The 16204-nt window shown below is 41.8% G+C and overlaps 1 pseudogene; it reads left to right on the plus strand.

Moving 5' to 3' along the window:
- Positions 1-13736: 13736 nt before the first annotated feature.
- Positions 13737-14657, plus strand: LOC124821433 (dehydrodolichyl diphosphate synthase CPT3 pseudogene; annotated as a pseudogene).
- Positions 14658-16204: the final 1547 nt, after the last annotated feature.

Genomic DNA, 16204 nt, shown 5'->3' on the forward strand with positions numbered 1-16204 from the left:
CGCTCTATATTTTTATATATTGTATATCTTATACAGGTCACAGTAGAGGGCCAACAGAAAACCGAGCGTTCTACGCGATACACTCCCATGGGTCACTGTTCGCCCAAGAACACCCAGTACATTCGGGATACACTCCTAAGGGTAACTGTTCGCCCAAGAACACCCAGTACATTCGGGATACACTCCCAAGGGTAACTGTTCGCCCAAGAACACCCAGTACATTCGGGATACACTCCCATGGGTCACTGTTCGCCCAAGAACACCCAGTACATTCGGGATACACTCCCAAGGGTAACTGTTCGCCCAAGAACACCCAGTACATTCGGGATACCCTCCCACGGGTAACTGTTCTCCCTTGAACACCCAGTATACCGTTACTCGACCATCCATGTGTACGAGCGTTCAAAGCAATCGGCCGTTCGGCCTCAAAGGTGTTCGCCCTTTGGTTTCAAACCGCTCGACAATCTTTGTGTACGAGCGTTCAAGCAGTCGACCGTTCGGCCTCCTTTTGGCTTCAACCGCTCGACAATCTCTGTGTACGAGCGTTCAAGCAGTCGACCGTTCGGCCTCCTTTTGGTTTCAACCACTCGACAATCTCTGTGTACGAGCGTTCAAGCAGTCGACCGTTCGGCCTCCTTTTGGTTTCAACCGCTCGACAATCTCTGTACGAGCGTTCATGCAGTCGACCGTTCAATCTCCTTTTGCTTTCAAACCGCTCGACAATCTCTGTGAACGAGCGTTCAAGCAGTCGACCGTTCGGCCTCCTTTTGGTTTCAACCGCTCGACAATCTCTGTACGAGCGTTCAAGCAGTCGACCGTTCGATCTCCTTTTGCTTTCAAACCACTCGACAACCTTTGTACGAGCGTTCAAGGCAGTCAGCTGTTCGACACCATTAATGTTGTCCATTCGGCCTCAATGACGTTCGTCCGCTTGGCTTCAGTCATTCGGCCTCACATGCCACTCGACCTCTACCTCCGTGACCTCAAGCATTCGGCTCCTATGACCTTCGGCTATACAGCCCCTACCGCTCGACCATCCAGGTCCTCACATCTTTTCGGTCCTTCAATCTCAATCGCGCGGTCATCCTTGGCTTGAAACGTTCAGGCCACAGCAAATACAGCCTCCCCCCTCAAACTCATAAGTCCTATAGTTACCACGTCCGTGAAACGGAACCGTTAACTCAGACTTGGGGGGCATGTTATGTAGTAAGATATTTATTACATGAAATATCTTAGATATTATATTACATAAAATATCTTAAGATATTTATAAAGCCACTAACCACATTTGTAGGTAAGGTGGTTATTTTTATTCTTATTTTGCTTATAAATACAGTAACAGGGCAAAGGTCCAGGTACGTTCTCTTTATGCTCTAGAGACCCTAAACAGTATCATAATCACTCTCTTGAGAGCTGAGGCTCCATAATTCACATCTGACTTGAGCGTCGGAGTATCTTTGCAGGTACCTCCCCCTCCTTTGGCGAGTATGAACAACAACAATTGGAGAAGAGCAAACATCCCAGCAAGCGTCCCAGACAGCCAGGAGCAATAAAGGCACGACGCACGACCACATGGCGTTGTCGACCACTTGATGATCGACAATCGAATGAGATCCGTACGACAAGTCGCCCACTTATGTCGACATGCGAGATGACCGACATATAGAACACGACATCGTGGTCTATCGGTTACAGATAAACAGTTACATATAATTAGCTAACTAACGCCGCGAATCACGGAAATAGGTGACTCAGTATCAGCACACGATCTAGCAGTTATAACTTCTACACAGTCAACTTCAGTAACTGACCGGATTATCAGGTAACCGGATTATCAGGTAACGGTTTATTTTACTACTTTAAATACACACAGCATACCAGAAAAAAGGTACGTTTTTCCCTAAGGAGAATTAAGAAAAGATTTCTTGATCTAATCACCCTCACTGACTTGAGCGTCGGAGTGCCTTTGCAGGTACCCAGCCCACCTTTACCCAAAGAACAGAGCGTAGAAAGAGAGAGGAAACATCATCACAGAGTTCACAAGAAGAGGCAGTCCGATTTTATTTGGTTTGTATTTCGGTCTCCACATCTCTACTGAAACATTTTGGCGCCCACCGTGGGGCCGAGACTTAACATCCCAGCGACGACCACCGGAGCTATGGAAGATGTCAACACTCGCGCTTTGATCCAGCAACTGCAAACCCAGATCGAAGCACAAGCACAAACTATACGGGAGCAGCAGGAACTTCAGCGCAAGCAGGCGGAGGAGCTGGCGGCACTGAGGGCGCAACGCCCACCGCCAGAACAATCTGCCTCTAATCGGCAGGATAATAATGGATCGAGTCACCATGGAAAACCATCAGACCACTTCGATGGGGGGAGGAAAGGGCCTACTTCGATGTGCCTCACCAACTTACTCCCTTTCACGGAGGCCATCATGCAAGCGCACATGCCAGATAAACCTCCCCCTACGTTAGAACGTTATGATGGCTCCGCCGATCCTGACAATCACCTACGCAACTTTGTAGACGCCATGGCGTTCTACACAGACAATGACCCTGTCATCTGCAAAGCTTTTTCCTTATCCCTCAAGGATGAGGCCTTGGAGTGGTTCCACACTCTTCCACGGAATTCTGTAGACTGTTTTGCGACAATCGAGACGTTGTTCAGAAAACAGTACGCAACCAACAGGAAACCGGAGATGACGGCTGCTGAGTTGGTAAATACCAAGCAGGAGAAGGATGAAACACTGAAAGCGTTCATGCAACGATACAACGAGACGGCCCGGCGTGTGAAAGATATCAATCACACTTTCATCATCAACAATCTACCTTCATGCTTAAGGCCAGGATATTTTGCAGAACAATTATATGCTGACCCTCCAGCATCTATGGAAGAGTTACAATCCACAATTGCAAAATTCATCCGCATCGAGGATCTCCGAAACTGTCGGAAGAAACAGCAACAAGATACCACCAGTCACGATGTCAAGAAAACCGCAAAACGATCGACCAACGACTACAAACCAGATCGACCGCCCCGAAAAGAATCAGGGTGGACACCTAAGTACGATCGTTATGCAACCCTCAACGCACCCAGGGCAAAGGTGCTATAGGAGGCTTTACACGCAGAACTACTAACTGTGCGACGACGAGCTACTCCCAAAAACGCGGACAGCAGTAAGGCCTGCCGTCTCCACATGAATCGTGGGCATGACACAAAAGAGTGTAACTTGGTGAAAGACGAGCTGGAACGACTCATCCGAGCAGGCTACCTCCAGAACTACGTTAAGGACAGAATTTCTACCAGAGCCACAACTCCTCACCGAAAGGATCCATCCAGACGGAGCCCTGAGCGTTCACCTCCCAGGGATGACCGACGCCGCAGGCGATCGCGCAGTCCGCCTCGACGGACAGAGAGAGAACGTTCGGTTAGAGGTCGAATTGACACCATATCGGGTGGTTTCGCCGGAGGGGGAGTGTCGTCCTCCGCCAGGAAGCGACATCTTAGACAGCTAAAATCAGTGAATATGGTAGATCGACAGACTCGGTCTATTCCCGATATTACCTTCACCAATGCAGATTTCCACGCGCCCGACCCTGATCACGATGACCCTATGGTCATCACTGCGGAAATAGCTCGATACGACGTCAGTAAGGTACTGGTCGATCAGGGAAGTTCGGTCAACATCTTATATTGGTCCACTTTCAAGAAGATGGACCTATCCGAGGACCTCATCGCCCCTTTTAACGAGCAAATTGTAGGTTTCTCAGGGAAAAGAGTAGACACCAGAGGATACCTTGACCTACGAACTCGGCTGGGAACAAGTCGAGAGGCACCTGAAGTCCGAGTTCGATTCCTCTTAGTCGAGGCAAATACGTCGTACAACGCCTTGCTAGGACGACCTTGTCTGAATGCTTTTGGAGCAATCGTATCTACCCCTCACCTCGCCATGAAGTTTCCGACAGAGAGTGGTACTATTTGTACCGTGAGGGCGGATCAGCGAACAGCCCGACAATGTTATGTGGCCGGGCTAAAGGTCACCCCCTTCATACCAACTCGAAGGGCGAAAGGAGCTGAGACGGCGGCAGTCGATTTGGACCCCCGGACCAATATAGACGAACGTCTTCACCCGCAAGGCGAGGTCAAGCTCCTTTCATTGACGGCGGATACATCCAAAACCACCACCATAGGTGGGAATCTCACTCCGAGTGAAGAGCACGATCTAGGATGTATACTCCGGAACAATGCAGACTTGTTCGCATGGACGGCCGCCGACATGCCTGGAATCCATCCTGGGGTCATGGCTCACAAATTGTCCATCTTCCGCGAGGCACGACCTGTCGCTCAGAAGAAACGACGATTCGGGGAGGAGAAGCGCAAGGCCATTCAAGTCGAAGTCGAAAAGTTGATGACCGCCCGGTTCATCAGGGAGTTGACCTACACTACGTGGTTGTCGAATGTCGTCATGGTCAAGAAGTCGAACGGCCAGTGGAGAATGTGCGTCGACTTCACCGATCTCAACAAAACGTGTCCCAAAGACTCATATCCCCTACCTAGTATCGATCGTTTGGTAGATGGAGCTTCGGGTCACGTTATACTCAGCTTTCTTGATGCCTATTCGGGATACAACCAAATCCCAATGTATGAACCTGATCAGAACAAGACAGCCTTCATTACCGAACGCGCTAATTACTGTTATGAGGTCATGCCGTTCGGTTTGAAAAATGCCGGGGCCACTTATCAACGCCTCATGGATAAAGTCTTCCATCATCAAATAGGACGATGCATGGACGTATATGTCGACGACATGGTCATTCGCAGCAATTCTGTGGAACAACACCTGCAGGATTTAAAGGAAGTTTTCGGCCAACTCCGACGGTATAACATGCGCCTTAATCCTTCCAAGTGTACTTTCGGTGTCCCGGCGGGTAAGTTCTTGGGCTTCATGCTTACACGGCGAGGCATCGAAGCTAATCCCGACAAGTGCAGAGCTGTACTCGACATGGTTGCTCCAAAAACTCTAAAGGAGGTGCAACGTCTAGTGGGTCGACTCACAGCCCTGTCCCGATTCATTCCGAAGCTGGCTGAGCACATCAAGCCCATCCTGAAGAATTTGAAGAAGAACACCACACGACACTGGTACGATGATTGTGAAACAGCATTCAACACGGTCAAACGCATTCTCACCAGCCCTCCTATTATGGCTCGACCAGATGATGAGTCCGACTTGCAGCTGTATATCGCAGCATCCCCCCATGCTGTCAGTGCGGCCTTGATACAGGAAGCGCCCTCCCTCAAGCTGATATACTTCATCAGTCGTACACTGCAAGGGGCTGAAGAACGATATTCTCGGATTGAGAAAATTGCTCTAGCCCTGCTCACAGCTTCTCGCCGACTCCGACGCTCAAGTCAGATGTGAATTATGGAGCCTCAGCTCTCAAGAGAGTGATTATGATACTGTTTAGGGTCTCTAGAGCATAAAGAGAACGTACCTGGACCTTTGCCCTGTTACTGTATTTATAAGCAAAATAAGAATAAAAATAACCACCTTACCTACAAATGTGGTTAGTGGCTTTATAAATATCTTAAGATATTTTATGTAATATAATATCTAAGATATTTCATGTAATAAATATCTTACTACATAACAGATACAAATTTCAAAACATAGGTATCAAATGCCTACATTTTTAAAACCGATATTAAAAAACAAATTACCTCCAAACATGAGACTAAGTAGGTAATTAAGCCTATAATTAATTGCTTCTGGAAAACGGAAGTGAAGAAAACAATAAACAAACCTACAGCAGAGCCAGCACGAACAGCAGAGCACAAACTTCCGAAAGGAAGAAGAGAACCACGGTGCCGGTAGGAACGGCAGCGATTTGGTGACCTGAGAAGAGAACCACCGCACGCTACTGTGAAATCTTAAACAGAGAGACTCTAAGATTTAGAAGAAGAACTGGAAATGTTCACTCTCATTTATTAGCAAAGTTTATACGACTATATATAGTCGTTACAGTAAAATAAAACTGACATAAACCACATTTACATGCCTAGATGTGATCCCTAAAATCAAGGAACTAATTGACTTATTCTTCCTAAATAATAGGAGTTGAGAAACTAAACAGAAACAAATAAGAATAACCGTTGCAGACTTAACATTCCCTCCCTTAAACCAATGCATCTATACTAGTTACACCAAGCAAGTTTCTCAACTTCTCAAACTGCTCCAGCTTTAGTGGTTTTGTCATGATATCTGCAAGTTGATCCTGAGAGTTACAAAAACTGAGTTGCACTTCCCCATTATTAACTAAATCCCGAAGAAAATGAAATCTCACATCAATATGTTTGCTCTTTCGATGAAATACCGGATGTTTGGATAGTTGTATAGCAGAACTGTTATCACACATAATTTTAATCCCAGATTCATCTTTAATTCCAATCTGCTTGAGTATTCTTCTAAGCCAAATACATTGGCAAGCACAGAGGGCTGCTGCCATGTATTCAGCCTCTGTTGTAGACAATGCTACCACAGTTTGTTTTTTTGAAGCCCAAGACACCGCTCCTGTACCCATCATAAATATAAAACCAGATGTGCTCCGTCGATCAGCTAAATCACCCGCATAATCACTGTCCGTGAAGGCTAGTAATTTTGGATCACCACTCTCTTTTCTGTACCAAATCCCAAAATTTGTTGTGCCTTTCACGTACCTTAAAATTCTTTTTGCAGCAAGCCAATGTGTTGAGGTGGGACTGGTCATAAATCTGCTAATCAAACTTACTGTATACATCAAATCAGGCCTTGTAACAGTTAAATACATCAAGCTGCCAACTAGTTGCTTATATAGAGTTTCGTCAACTTTCATTCCTTCTGTTTCTATTGACAGTTTTGTTCCTAGCACCATTGGATTTTTTACTGCGTTGCTATCCAGCATTCCAAATCTTGACAGTACCTCCCGTGCATATCTCCTTTGGCAGATAAATATGCCATTGGAGTTTTGCTGAACTTCAATGCCAAGAAAATGGCTCATCCTACCCAAATCAGTCATAGCAAATTGCTGCATCATAGAATGTTTAAACTGCTCACACATGAATCTATCATTACCAGTGAATATTAAGTCATCCACATAGAGACTAACTATTAGGATTTTGTTGTCTTGTGACTTAGTGAACAATGTGTGTTCACTAGAGCATTTTTCAAATTGTTCCTGGGTGAAGTAAGCTTCAATCTTATTGTACCAGGCCCGGGGTGCCTGTTTAAGACCATATAATGCTTTCTTGAGCCGATAAACTTTTTCCTCTTGTCCTTTCTTCACAAAACCTTCTGGTTGCAGAACATAGACATTTTCCTTAAGCTCCCCATGTAGGAAAGCACTCTTCACATCCAATTGAAACACTTCCCAGCTATATTGAGCAGCTGTAGCCAAAATTACTCGAACTGTGTCAAGCCGAGCCACTGGTGCAAACACTTCAGTATAATCAATACCATGTCGCTGTGCATAACCTTTAGCGACAAGCCTTGCTTTGTATTTCTCCACTTGTCCCTTTGCGTTCAGTTTTGTCTTAAACACCCATTTAACTCCAATAGGTGTAACTCCGTGAGGTAATACAGTGAGTTCCCATGTGTGATTCTGTTCTATTGCCTCCATTTCACTTGTCATAGCCTCTCTCCAATGTTTACTAACCACAGCCTCTGTGAAGGTAACTGGATCACTATCTATCATTGCATTGAAGCAATCTTCTTCGGGAAGACCAGTTTCATAGTCTTCTAACCATCTTGGTCGTCTCCTTGTACGGACACCCCTCCCTGGAGCAGATGAAATACTACTCTCTGTACCAATCTCAACCTCTGCACCAGTCTCAACCTCTGCACCAATCTCAACCTCTGCACCAGTCTCAGTGTTGTCTTCTACCTCATTCCTACCATCGGCATCTTCATAGTGAAGATCAAGTTGTTGTGTCGTTGTCTCTAAAGTACTCCAGTTCCAACCTTTTTCTTCCGCAAACACCACATCTCTACTGATAATAATGGATTTGGAAATTGGATCATATAACTTCCAAGCCTTTGATTCATCACTGACTCCCAAGAAAATGCATGGTCTGCTTTTGTCATCCAATTTAGTCCGCTTCTGATTTGGTATATGCACATGTGCAAGGCAGCCAAAAATTTTAAAATATTCCACCACAGGCTTCACACCGCTCCAGGCCTCCTCTGGAGTCGTATTTTCTACTGCTGCAGTTGGGCTCCGATTCTGAATGTGCACACACCACTTCACAGCATCCGGCCAAAACATTTTGGGAACCTGTTTTCCAGACAATACAGCTCGCACAGCGTTCATAATTGTTCTATTTTTCCGTTCAGCGACACCATTCTGTTGGGGAGTGTAGGAGGTGGTCAGTTGTCGACGTATGCCTTGTGAGTGACAAAACTCGTCAAAGGTGTTGGACAGGAATTCACCTCCTCTATCTGTCCTGAGACAAGATATACGCGTACCTAACTCCGACTCAACACGAGCTTTAAACTTTTTAAACATATCAAAAGCTTCTGATTTTTCATGTAAAAAATACACCCAAGTCTTACGAGTAAAATCATCAATGAAGGTCAAAAAATAGCGCTTACCACTATGTGAAGTTGGATGGATAGGACCACAAATGTCTGAGTGAATCAGCTGAAGTTGTCTAGATGCTCTCCAGGTGCTTTGACTAGGAAACGAATTTCTGGACTGTTTCCCAATTAAACATGTAGAACATGAATTTACTTGAAACTCCAACGTTGGCAGTCCAACCACCATCCCTTTGCAGGCCAACATATTCAATGCCTTATAATTAAGATGTCCAAATCTGCAGTGCCACAGGAAAGCTTCTTTTTCTGAGACTGTTTTTGTTTGCAAGCATACTGGTTGTTTTGACACTAAGGAAGCTGTCACATAAAACATCCTGTTTCCACTCATATTAGTTTGCATAATCAATCCTCTTGTGGCATGAAACACTTTGCATGTGCCATCTGAAATCAAAATGGTTAGACCTTTTTCTTGCAATTGTCCTAAGCTGAGTAAGTTGTTTTTCAACTCGGGAATGTAGTATACATCAGTCAAGACCTGAGAAATGCCATTAATTTGCATTCGAATACTCCCCTTAGCTACTACTTTCATGTGCATATCATTCCCAAGCTTCACAGTTCTGCTGGACTCTTCCTCCAAATTTACAAACCACAATTTATTGCCTGTCATGTGGTTGCTGCAGCCAGAATCAAAGTACCATTTGTCTTCTACATTTTGGGAGTCCTCCTCATGTGCCATTAATAAGAGCTCTTCCTCTTCATCATCTATTTCTACATAATTTGCCTTCTTGTCCCAATCTGGACACTCGTATTGAAAGTGTCCCAATTTGTGACACTTAAAGCATTCAACAGTGGCTCTATTGAATGATTGTCGACCTCTCCCTCTGCCACGACCACCTCTGAATGTACCCCTGCCTCTTCCTCTTTGAGGGCGATCATCATGATTGTTTCTACTTGAAGCTTCCTCATGTGTTGCCTTTAACACCTGCTCCTCTTCCTGCGATCCTTGCATCCGCTGCTCATGTACAAGGAGACTCCCATGCAGCTCATCAATAGACAAAATGCTTGTATCATTTGATTCTTCAATTGCACAGACTACATAACTGAATTTTGGGGTGAGTGAGCGCAAGATCTTACTCACCACAGTGCTGGACTCCATTACCTCGCCATTCGATCGCATTTTACTCACCACAGTCATAATGCGACCAAAAAAGCTGTCTACTTTCTCCCCATCTTTCATGGTGAGTAATTCAAATTCTCTTCGTAGTGCTTGAAGTTGTGCACGCTTCACCCGTGTAGAGCCTTGATATTTCTGACGCATAGATGTCCAAATGGATTTGGATGTGCTTTTGTCAAGGATAGTCTCCAAAATTGAGCGATCAATAGATTGAAAGAGAAAATTTTTCACTCTCAAATCTTTAAGTTTAGCCTCCTGAAGCATTTTCTGCTGGGTCTCACTGTTGGGTCCTGTACTAAGAACAGGTGTTGGAATACCATCCTCCACCAAGCTCCAGAGCTCCTTGCTCCGAAGAAAATTTTCCATCGTCATGGACCAAAAATCATAATGTCCATCAAACCTTGGGATAGAAGGTTGGACGAATTGTTCAGGAGTTGTCATTTTGAAGTAATCACAGATATTCAACACTCTGCCTCTCTTGTTTGGTGCTCTCGGTCCTTGGATTATCAGTCCCCTTACAGCTCTTGATACCAAATGTGAAATCTTAAACAGAGAGACTCTAAGATTTAGAAGAAGAACTGGAAATGTTCACTCTCATTTATTAGCAAAGTTTATACGACTATATATAGTCGTTACAGTAAAATAAAACTGACATAAACCACATTTACATGCCTAGATGTGATCCCTAAAATCAAGGAACTAATTGACTTATTCTTCCTAAATAATAGGAGTTGAGAAACTAAACAGAAACAAATAAGAATAACCGTTGCAGACTTAACAGCTACCACTCCGATGACCGGACGACAACGACGTCACAAACTGCGGCAACAACGACGGCGTGGAGAACAAAGAGAACGACAGCGCCTCGCGAACAAAGGGTGCCTTCCGTCGGGATAGGGAAAGAGAGCCCTGAAAGCGTCCTCGAGTAGAGGCGGCTGCGTCGGTCTTCCGCAAGCAGTAGACGACAAGAAGAAGGAACCCTACCCCGCGAGCAGTAGAGGACATGAACGAACCCTAATCGCGGTGAGTTTTGTTTATTTTCGCATGCGAAACGACAATGAATGTCGTTTGTTTAAAAAAATACCCCTCTGAACTCTCTAACACGACTGCAAGCTCGCGAGTTTGGCGGAGCTTACCGAGTTCTCGGCGAGCCCACCAATCCCGCTCCAAAAATCGAGTTTGCTTACGATTCAACTCGGGCAATGTTTTTGGGAACGTATATATAGTCGTCTAAGTTTTTACGAGTTAACACTCGATTTTAGTAAGCACGACTGTTTTCTTGGGTGAATTGATTTTTTTTAATAAATGAAATCCCATTTATAGTTTACGATTTATAATCATAGAACGAAGCTCAAATATTTTATTCTCTTATTTTTGTTTTCAGAAATCTCTTCAGAGGTGTTTGATTGTGGTGAAGGTTGAGTGATGCAATGCGTTGTTTGGCTTCATTTGATGAGAGAAAATTGTGGGGATGCTTGTTTCTGTCAATTGGTTCTGTTTTCTTTGTTGGGTTTTTCTTTGTTGCTGTGATTTCCAAGCTTTTGCCACCTTCTCATTTTCCCCTCATTTCTGCATTGCAAAATGACTGGTAATTAACTATTGGATTGCTCCAAATATTGACATTAATTGCTGTTTTGTTTTATATGCTGATTATAGTGAGTGTGTTATATTGTGTGTCTCACGAACATGTCATTCATGATACACAGTAAATGGTTACTGTATGTCCCTTTCATGACATGAATCTGATTTGTTTAGTTTGAAATTTGTGTTTGGTGATGACTCGAATGTGGTAAGAAATTAGACAAGGTTGTGCTCTTGACTTTCTTATCACTTTGTGTAGCCAGTAAGTGAAAGCTTGAGGGTTGTACCACGTTTGAGTCTGCTTGTTTCATACATCTCCGAGGGGCAAAAAGAGTTTGTCTTTTAGATCTATATTTGAATAAGAAAAGTGTCTATGGCTAATGGAAAGTTGTTCGAAAACACCCCAAAGTTGCACATAAGAGTCAAGATTAGGGGTAGTTTATGTATACCGTCTCATGAAACATTTCATATACTATTGCAGCCTAAACCAAACAGCTTGGATACTCAAGGCAGTGAATTTGGTAGCATAATAGCCTCACTGATGATTGCTTTGAAAAAAAAAATTGTTAGGGAAATGATCAAATCAGAAGAACCAACAAATTGTTGGACTTGAGGAGAGAGGTTGTTTTATGATGTAGTTAATGAAGTACCATTTTACTCTTGGTCCATCATGATGTTTGTCCTAGCTTCCTAAGTGATTCTTTCTTTCTTTCATAAGGGCTTGGATCCTCCAAACTTGGGTATATGGTTCATATGCATTAACTCCTTAGGTTAGGAGTTCTACCTTTTGCCACTGTCTGTCTACCACAACCAAATTTTCAGCCTCTTTTGGACTCTTGGACTAAAATAAGAAAAATAAATTTCACCTGTTTGATAATCATCGACAATTAAATATATCGGTGGAATAGATTCTGTGTTGTTGCTATCATTTTTGGTATAAGCAATTTCCGTTATTTCGTAACTAGTATTGTGTCTCTGAGGAAGAAAGAGAAACTAATTGTTTTTCTGATTTTTGTTTTTGACAAATATAACAGGTACTACTGCATCTTGGTGCCATTGACTCTCCCTATAATTGTTGTTGCTGTGTACTTTCATTGGCTCAGCATGAAGTTGTTCAAGCATGCTTAGCATAACCTTCTCAGATTTTGAAGGCAGAAATAAATGTCTTTCTACTGAAAGGGACCGAGGGAAACTCTTGCTGCTATCGCTCGGGAACACTCCTCCTTCACCGATCGGTCCTTTTTGCTTTCGCCTAACTTCCTGGCTCTTCCTCTCTCAATGTCAAAGTGGGGTGACCTGCAAAAAACACTCCGACGCTCAATTCAGAATTTATCTTCGCAAGTTTAGTGAAAATTAGTCAAATAAGAGAGTTTACCTTCTCAATCGATTGTTATTTATATGGTTTCAGAGAATATTATCTATTAATTTACCTCATAATGACGATCAATGCTCACCTTAATTGCTCGACAACGGTCGTTACCTCATTAATTATGCTCATTAATTATGCATTCATTGACATTCAAAAGGTTGTCTCCAGCCAACGGCTGAAGAGTTCGCGAGTGCAACCCTGGCGTCCGACCGGGAATTATCAGCTTCCATAACTCTTACATACCCGATCGATTTTATTCATACTCCAATCGCCCTTGGACGATCGGTCTAACCTACTCAATAGCGACTAAGCATATCCGGTCGATCGATTCTACTCGGTAGTAACAAAATGTATGCTGTTGGAGCAACAATCACCTATATCAATTGCTGCCTTGTTAGATTCTGTGGAACTTGCACTCCTCTCATCACCTAAAAAGAGCATAATGATTAAGATGTTAAATGTGATTATGTGTGAGTTAACATGCGGAATCGTTCCTATTTAATCAAAGGCCTCGGTTTTAAATCCTGAATATTGTGCTAAATATTTGCCCAAGTTCTATTTTCCAGAGCGATCTTAAAAGTTGAATGCACAGTACAAATGCATTTAAACATTGAATATGTAAACATATATATAAAGGGTGCTTATGTATTGTCTACTACAAAACAAGTTTACGTGCCAGTTAACTAGGTTCATGGGTGTGGGAACATAAACTTATTTACGCGTTGACTTGTGATTATTGATTATTTCCACGTATATTCTTTTTAAATTATATTTTCGTTTTTGATATTATTGATAGGAAAATTTGATCATTTTAAAGAATATTTTAAATCCTAGATTTTTCTCTTTCTTCGTTGCTGCAACCAACTTATAGGAGTCCCAACTCATAGTTCCATTCGCTTTTAGAGTAGTGATACTTAAATCATCAATTAAATATGATGTCATTTGTTGTTCGGGAAGTTATTTTAATATGCAGTTGCATTTAGGCAACCAATTTATTTGATGCCTGAATTATGCCATTTATGTTTATATATATAAAATAAAATTTTGACTCTGTTTTTAATGCTCTCACGTGCCTCCTTAGATACTGCTATGAATTAGGAGTGAAGTATGTAACTGTCTATGCATTCAGCATTGATAACTTTAAAAGGAAGTCTACAGAAGTTCAATCCTTGATGGAACTGATGCGGATAAAGATAGAGGAGTTGCTTGAACAAGAAAGTCTCATTAATGAGTATGGTGTTAGATTACATTTCATTGGAGACACGAAACTACTGACAGAGCCTGTCAGGGCTACTGTGGAAAAGGCAACGAGAGTTACTGCCCACAACAACCAGAGAGTTCTTTTGATTTGTGTAGCGTATACTTCTCGTCACGAGATTGTGCATGCTGTTCAAGAATGTTGCAAGGAAAAATTGAATGAAGTTCAAGCGTTAAAAGAAGAGAAAGTTGCAAATGGTGCGTTTTCAAGAATTGATCAGGGCCTGAAAGGAAATGATTTTGATTTGCTTTCTCAAGATTCATGTAAAGAATATCGAAATGCAATCAAATCTTATAGGACCGAAGTAGAAAGTGTTGCAAGGAATGATGGTTTATTTGAGAATAATATCGAGAATCATATCGGTAACGACACTGAAGCTGAAACGACATTATACAATGGGCTGGTTGAATTGACTGAAGAGAGAAAGGATATACAAGATGAGTTTCCTTTTATAAAACTGGCGGATATTGAGAAGAACATGTACATGGCAGTTGCACCTGACCCAGACATCTTGATCCGATCTTCTGGAGAAGCTCGCCTCAGTAATTTTCTACTTTGGCAGACTACTACATGTCCTTTGTATGCTCCGACTACACTCTGGCCTGAAATTGGTCTAAGGCACTTTATCTGGGCAGTATTGAACTTTCATAGACACTATTTTTATTTGGAAAAGAAAAAGAAACAGTTTTAAGTGTATTCTTGTTGGCCAAAATTCAGAATATGTCGCAACAGGTCAATAATATCTGCAGCCATTTGGCAATTGGAGCGGCTTTAACTGTATGTTTTTTTTACTGTATTAATGAGTGATAGGCGTAATATGAGATGAGATTATTTACATGCAATGCTATGTAATAAGGAAATGGAAGCAATATATGGCAAATAATGAACAATGCCGAATTAATTTCGGAATTCTTTCTTTTTTATCTCCGACTTAAACTTATAATTACTAAAATATCACTAGATTTGTTGTTTCAGAGATTTATACAGAAAATAAAAAAGAAAGGACTTGTGTCGTCTTCACTGTTCCTGTAGTGAAAAATAAGGGGCGTACTAACTTTCTTTTGTAATTTTGAATAAAACAAAAAATTATAACAAAGTCTACTTAAACAATCAATGCTCTATGGAAGATGAAGTTCGGGTAGGGAGTCTAGAAATAAAAATCTAGTGTATAATGCTTGTACATTTGCCTGTGAACTGTATAAATATTTGAACAGGCCACTTGTATGTGAAGAGTGATGTGTGGGGGTTTGGTGTTGTTCATCTTGAAATGCCTGACAGGCGTGAGGGTACTTGACATGTTGATTGGACCAAGCCTTGTTTCTCTTCCAAAGGAAAGTTGAAACCATAATGGATGGTAAGATAGAGGGTCAATATTCGCTAAAGAAAGCAATACAAGCAGCACAACTTACTCTAAAATGCTAGTACATTACCCTAAACAATGTACTGCAATTTAATTTAATGCCACTAGATTTTTAATGTTATTATAATTTGTTTGAAAAGGGGTTATCCCTTTTTGTGATGATATTAATTAAGTTGTGTTATTTTGTAGAGACTTTACCACACTCCACTGTTTGCATATCTTCATTTCTTGATCAACATCCAAAGTTGCTTGAGCCTTTGGGAACATCATATGATTATTTCTGCAGTAACTTTATGACGCATATTGGTTTTCCTATCAATGAGGTCAATCTATTCTTAGTGCACCTTGGTATGTGACAACATTACCATGCGAGTTTGATTTAACCACCATTTAAGTTTCTGTGTATATTGGATTATATATGAAGAGGTTAATGTAATTTTTTTGGGGTATACTCTTCGTGAGAAGAGACCATGGTTGTTATTCTATGTTTAAATATTTTTGACAGCAAACATTGTTCTGCCTATTATTCATTGTGGTAGCATTGTTGTGTTTGTGCTACATTGTTTTAGTTCTCACTTAGTTCGATTGTATTTTGTTAACTACGTGTGTGATGAACGAAAAATATATTTTCCGTAAAACTGAAAAAATAAATATGAAATTCAAATATATCTAATTTTTAATAATTATTTGCTAAGTTACGAAGATATAATAGATTAAGCGTGTATTACCTATATAAGATTTTGATGAAATTTCTTGTAAATAATATTTTAAACCACAAGATGTACTAACTCATCTATTATTAATATCTTTTATAACTATATTTGAATCAATACATGAGATAATTTCTGAAATAGTATTTAAGAAAACTGTTATTGAAATTGTTAAATTGTGTT

This window comes from Vigna umbellata, chromosome 1 (genome assembly GCF_029865625.1).
Source record: "Vigna umbellata cultivar VRB3 chromosome 1, Vumbellata_1.0, whole genome shotgun sequence".
In the NCBI taxonomy this organism is placed as follows: Eukaryota; Viridiplantae; Streptophyta; class Magnoliopsida; order Fabales; family Fabaceae; genus Vigna; species Vigna umbellata.